Source organism: Centruroides vittatus, unplaced genomic scaffold (assembly GCF_030686945.1).
Source record: "Centruroides vittatus isolate TY-2023 unplaced genomic scaffold, ASM3068694v2 contig_1416, whole genome shotgun sequence".
Taxonomy (NCBI): domain Eukaryota; kingdom Metazoa; phylum Arthropoda; class Arachnida; order Scorpiones; family Buthidae; genus Centruroides; species Centruroides vittatus.
This window is the reverse complement of record NW_027120889.1, coordinates 504865-511952: the sequence shown is the minus strand read 5'-3', so window position 1 is coordinate 511952 and position 7088 is coordinate 504865. Positions and strand designations below refer to the sequence as shown.

General features: G+C 29.2%; 1 long non-coding RNA gene across 1 annotated transcript; it reads left to right on the top strand.

The window, feature by feature from the left end:
* Window positions 1-4231: 4231 nt before the first annotated feature.
* Window positions 4232-6373, top strand: LOC136968223 (uncharacterized). The gene is made up of 2 exons (XR_010879622.1): window positions 4232-4456; window positions 6166-6373. It is a non-coding gene; the product is annotated as an uncharacterized lncRNA (long non-coding RNA).
* The last annotated feature ends 715 nt before the right edge of the window (window positions 6374-7088 follow it).

Below are 7088 nucleotides of genomic sequence, written 5' to 3'. Positions count from 1 at the left end.
GCTTATCTTATGAAAAATAATATACCCTTTTTGACCCACTTATTTGATAAGTTTTAGACAATTTTGTTGGAATTCAATAATATATAACTTCTTGACGTTAATAAAAGTTCGTTCAACCCATTTTGAACGACTCTTTTCCCTTTATTTTCAATCATCAACACGTTTAAAAATATTTATAACAAATATATAAATAAAAAAAAAGAACTCAAAAAGTATTTTCTCAGATTTTTAGAAAATTTAATATAATATTTTTTTTTTGTTATTATTTTTTCCTTGAAAAAATTGGAGAAAAATCCATAAAATTCCCAAAATTTAGTTAAAATAATTTTTATCAAATATTTAAATAAACCGGCAACAAGTTGCTCAACTTTCCCGGCGACATTTAAAATTCTGATGGCGCCATCTGTTATCATATTTTATTTTTAAAAAAAACGTTATTATATTAACTATAATTTATAATAATAAAATATTAATTAATTATATAACGTATTAATTACTAACAGAAACGTTTATTTAAAAAAATACAATATTCAATATTTGAAAATTGTTTTAAAATATTTTAAAAGTGGACAAATTTAATTTAAAATTTTAACAATGAATTTATTTAATTTAAATTAACATTTAAACGTTTTAAATTTAATAATTAATTTTTTTTAAATTTTAACGTTATAATTTATAAAATAAAAAGAAAAAAAAAAATACGGAAAATAAAAACGTGTCAAGAATTCTCATTGAAGTATTCATTTTACATAATTTTATAATGAATTATGTTTACTTTTATTATAATTTGATTATTTAAATGTTTAAAACTATATTGAAAATTGGATAAATTTATTTTGAAAAGTAGAATTTAATTAATGTTAAATAAATGTTTATCTGAATTTAATTACTTTAAGACGAATGTTTGAGTTCAATTCGTCTGAAATTTTGAATTTTTCAATCAAATTTCAAACAGCCAACCTCAAATAACGTCCACCTCTCAATAACGGCCATTTCTTCACTGATGTTAAACAAAAATGCATATTGAATAACCCCCAACGACGGCCATTTTTTTATGATCCCGTCAGTGGCACAGGTTTTGGCTGTATTTAAATTAATGAAACTTGCATTGTTTCGCTGCACATTTAACATTAAAATTCATAAACAAATAGAATTAAAGTTACCAAGTACAGCAGTGTCCAATCATAAGCGAGGATTTGAATCAGGTGACGACGCTTTAAAACCTTCTCATCTGATTGGCCAGTTCTATAGATACGAAGTCGTGTTCAGATCCTGTCTTCTGATTGGCCACTGTTTCGCTGCACATTTAACATTAAAATTCGTAAACAAATAGAATTAAAGTTTCCAGTACAGCAGTGTCCAATCATAAGCGAGGATTTGAATCTTTGAATCAGGTGATGACGTTTTAAAACAATCGCATCTGATTGGCTAGTTCTATATTTTAACTTCTAGATATGACATCGTGTTCAAATCGTGTCTTCTAATTGGTCTCTGCTATGTTGCGAATAGGAACATACTTTTAAGGTTAAGTTTAATAATATGTTATTTAAATTTATAAAGAGAAAAATTCTCAGAATCTTAATTTAATTAATTAAGTAATTTGACAAAAATTTTCTAAGAAATTTACCACAGTTTATCCAAGCATAAACAACAGATGATGAATTATTCATAGGAACAATAGTGAAAATAGTAGGAAAACTTTAAAAGAAAGTAAATTAAATTCATGTAAATTTCAAAAAAAAAAAAAAAAATACATTAATTCAGGAGAAAAATAAAAATTTAAAAAAAAAATTAATTAATTATATTCATTAATAATTGAATAAGGGTCAAAATAATGTTTTAATTTAGAAAGAAAACAGAATTTTGTAACGAAAAATGTAATTGGATGACTTTAAAAAGTTTAAAATAAATCAAAAAATAAAAACAATTTTCGCCTAAAATTTATTTCTAAAATTTTAAAACAAATCATAAAAACTTTTTAACATTAAAAGCTTTAAAAATTTTAATTAAAATTTATTTGATTTTACGTTTAAAAGTATACAAATGAAGGGAGACAAGAGACAAGAGAAAGATGAAGGAAAGTAATCAAATAATTCAAATAAATCAAATAATTCTAAAATACAATCAATAAATTTAAATGTATTCAATTAAATTAAAATAGATGAATTAAATTTTAAATTTTATAACAAAAAAATTAGCATTTAAAATAATAAATTAATTAAAGAGTGCAGTGGTGTAGCGTCGCATGGCGTCGCGCGCTCGCGATTAGTTTTTCAAATTTTTACTTTTTAAAATATATATTTTAAAATGTTATTTAATTTGATTTAATTAATTGAATAATTATCAATTAATTTATTTAATTATTTAGGTTTATTGATTAATTAATCATTTTTATCAAAGTATATTGTAAAAGTTTCAGCTGGCGGCGCGTTGACGCTTCGCATCAGCGCGCCGCAAGCTGGAATTTCTTATCAAGTTTTTCACTACTTAAAACAGATAGAAGTAAGAATTTTTTTAATGAAAAAAGTATAATTTATATTCTTAAGATATTTAATATTGTAAAAATCTTACTTTTAGACTAGTTTAATACCTAATATTGATGCTATTGTAGCAATATTAAGACATAATCCAAACAGGAATTCACATCACTTTTTAGTGTTTTCTTATTATATTTTCTGTATAGAAAGAATAATAATTCGATTTTAAATAGTTTATGCCATAAAAAATGTCTGTTCAGTTTGCTTCTCTTATAGAAAATCAAGATGAATGTAGGAGCGAAGATGCTAATTAACCTGTAAAGCAGCTTTCCTAGCAAAGATTGGGCAATTTACTCAGTAAATATCGAGCATTTTTGACACCGATTGAGACTAGAAAATTTTCAAGAACAGTTTTATTCAATAAAAGAAGGACGAGTTGTTCCTTCATAATTAATAATGGAGCTTCGAGCTTTGGACAGATTAGTGGCCAAGTTCATATTTTCTGGGTACACAGGACACAACTGAACTACCTTATGAGAGCTTTCTGAAGAAAAGCCGGGTACCATGAGTAATAAAACATTTTGTAAGGCATACTGTTTTCTTTTATTCACTCCAATTTTTGGATCCGCTATTGAATACTGCTGTTGTACAACTACAATACTTGATGAATTAGATCTAGAACGAATTTAGGCTTGTGGCTCTAAGCTGTAACATATAACAGGCCCTTCCCCTCCACCAAATATGATACATGTAAAAACGTGAGGACCTAAGCTATAGACTTACCACGCGAGGTCGTAAATTGCAGCTTGTTTAATTTATATGCAGATTTCACCCTGATTCCTTCGAAACAGGATCTGACCCTAGCATGGAAGATGATAATCACTTTTGTTTATAAGATAAACTAAATGTTTATTGATCATTCTCTCTAAGAACTCGCAGAGAGATAATTATCAATACTATCAGAGTTCTTGATCAGTGCTTAGTGGAATTCCTAAGATTTTTTCCTGATAATGTGTAGAAATAAAACTAATAAAGGATCAATAACTTCTAGGAATCGGACAACGTTTATTATATCAAGATTCTGTTTAAAAGAATCAATAGAAATTGATTCTTTAGTGATCAGAATCTATTGCAATGACGAGCCGTTTAAAATACCACATCTGTAAATGGCAAATTATATTCTTCAGCATAGAGAAAATATTGTATTACAACTTCGCCTGCCTGTTAAGAAAACAGGACAAATGATCACAGGAAAGACAATTAAATCCAACTTTGAACACTTGAAAATATTAATGGACTAGAGTAGTAGTAAAATCGATTGTTAGATAAAGAATACAGGCGAAAAAGAGGGATTTTGGCGGAAAACCAATAGTCCAATCAGATCCAACATACGGCGGGGACCCCAAGTTAAAATTTAATATGAATCACTACTGTGAGAGGTTGATATTGAGTATTAAATGATTTAAATAATTAAAGTAATAATTATAATCCAATACCCCCTGGGAAAAAGGGCAAACAAAAGGTTACCGAGAAAGAGAAGACCGACCCGGACAAAACCCACACACATCCTATTTTCTGTGATTTCTTGATAGATAAAACAGTTTGAATATCAACAATTATTACTGAGGTCGCAAGACAAATTCTGACGTTAGTTATTCTCCAGCTGTTAATTCAGTTTGACAGCTGTTATCAATTTTATGAGGTAGAATGAGTAACAATACTGGATAGACAAAAGTAATAAATTTGCCGAAATGTTCGATCTTTGACAATTAACGTAAACAAACTAAAGACACAGATCGAACCTAGAACGGGCTACATCATCCGGTGCATTAGTCAGCTCCACCGAAATGGGTATAAAAAGGGGTTGAACACAGTTCTCAAGGGAAATCAACAGTACCTTCTGCCAATTCTTCGACGGTGCACCTCCGCTAGATCAGCGAATGTCTTCCTGACAACGCATGAACCAGGATCCATGAACAGTGAGTATCAGGAGGTATTTATTTAGAGAACTTAACTTCTTTCTCTCTCACACACACACAGTTTATAAGTTAGACTAATATTAACTCCTGGTAGGGAAATCTAATCCGGTCGGACCTCGGAACCGAACATTAACGCACGAACGTTCACGCGCCAAATAGAAATGTCGTGCCGAGCCAAGTATTTACCGTTTTAATTGTATTTTTGTTCTGTACTCTAGAATAATTGTAACAATCTATGTGTTTATTAAATATGTTGTTTTTGTATTCAATGCATGTCATCGTTGACTACGCTCGACATCTTATCCCGACCTCACCAACCCTTCCACTCGCTTACAGCATAGGCAAGGAAGCCGATAAGTGAGGTCAAGATCGCCGCTTAACCCCCTCGGTTCTCACACTACGCATTGTAACAAATTTTCTCTTTTAATACTTACTTAATGGATTATAATTGCGTGGGCGAGCAGTAATCGAGCGCTGGCTTCTGGGATGACTTTTATGGTTTCTTGTCTGAGTTTTAAAAAAATTCCCACGTTAGATTTTAATGATTTTGGTGTCAAAATGCTCAGTAGAACCCTGCCATGTCCATAAATTATTTCTCGCAAAATATAATTAACTCTCAGATAAGATATAATCAAAAAACACTTAATATTTTACACTTAATAACAAAGAAGTATTTTGACATTTTTGGGTGCTGTTTCGCGGAATATAAAGCCAGACAGTTGCTTCATATTTCTGCAGAGTTTGGTGAATTTCGATTTAATTATGGAAGAGTTATCCGAGTTCAAAGAACGTGTTCATGGAATTCGGAACATGTTCTTTGAACTCGGATAACTTTTCCATAGTTCTCGAAAAACTTGTCGTGAGCAAGATGTTTCAACATTATAACAGTTTCCAAGAGATAATCTTCTAAAGAAATTACCTAATTGGCTTGTGGAAATTTAAGCCAATAAAGTCGTAAAAACGAGGGTATACTAAATATTTTACAGTCGTTTAAGTAAGCTGTTCTATTTTCCATAAGATCAAGGTGGTAAATTAAAGTTGTGTTATAAAAACACAACTTTATCTATACAAGAATACACAAGAGATTATTAAAAAAATACATCATTTTATCTTGTCATAATAGAAAACAGCTTACAACAAACGTACAAGCGAGGTCTTAAATTATTCACTATTGCTCGAAGTTGATGTAATTTATTACGACAGTCTGAACGTTTCGAAAAATATGAATCCTTATTAGCATAAGAAAACAGTTTCTGAGCATTGTTTTGGAGAAAATTGCGGTATAAAGTATCCCATCTTTTATTCTAGCAGTCGACTAACCAATTGTTCTCGATATTTTTCATTCGAATGCACAATTCTGTAAATACTTAGTCAATTATCTAACAGTTAGTGATATTAATCATATCATCCGCGGATAGAGATCTTAATATATGTAATTACATTTAATTTCCGAGAATTTGTAATTCCAGATTTAGTACTTCAAGAACTCCAAGTATCATAAATTCAAGAAAAACTATTGACCTTCGTTCTGTGATGTTTACTTATGCTTGGAATTGCAACATCTTCCTCTGTTTGCCATGAAACTGATACTATTCTGTTCCTACTCACTGATCTTTCTACTCATCACCTCTTCCCAATGATGCTCTTTATTAAGTGCTTATAATTTGTTAAATTCCTCTTATCTTTACTAATTTTCATCCTTCTTGTAGAGTTCATAGTCAGAATCAAAGTGGAGATCTTCTATGGTTAAACTACACGATGCTATACAATATAGCCTATCCCAACTATTGTACTGTACAAATGTAGAAGACACAACTACAGAGAAGAAATCTATTGAAAAATAAATGTATATTAAACATAAAATCATTAAAAATCACAATGGATAAATTAGAATTAAAACAGAGAAAACTGTAACAATGTTTGGACTTTCTTATTTAAAAAATTGAACTGTTTGCACACAAATTTTCATTGTTTATTGATTTGTTAATTATTGTTATCCCCATTAAAAGTCATGGCTCAATTCTGGATAAAGGGCTTAAGTTTATACAATTTATTTCTATAATTTGCTTAATATCTAGTTGGCCAATTTAAGTTTCTAAATAAAGAATTTATATTATTTAAATTTAAATTGATAAATAAACAAGGGCATCCATACGAATGCAGAATCTCCCGCGAAACTGTAGAAAACTGTTCATTTAGAATATAAATATCAAAGGAAATATTCAATAAACAAAATCTTGCTTTAAAATTTATGAAGAAAATTGTAAAAAATTTAACGAAATCAATTGTGCTGAACACGTTTTATTAATTATACACGTGTATAATTAATAGAACACAACGTTGACCTCATCAAAGTGAGATTGCCTTTCAAGTTTATCAATGGAATTTTGATTAGGAAATTAATGTTTCGGAGATAATAAGAGTTAAAATTAATGAAAAGAAGTAATTCTTATGTCATGAGACAGAAGAGGCGATACGAGACCATCACACATTTCGAAGATGAGGATAAAATACGTGATGATACACTGATACATTTCTTACTTAAATAAAAAAATTTTAAAGTGTCTTTTTATAAAATTTAAAACTTAATCGAGTGAATTTTAAACAAATAAAACAATATTTGAATTAATTT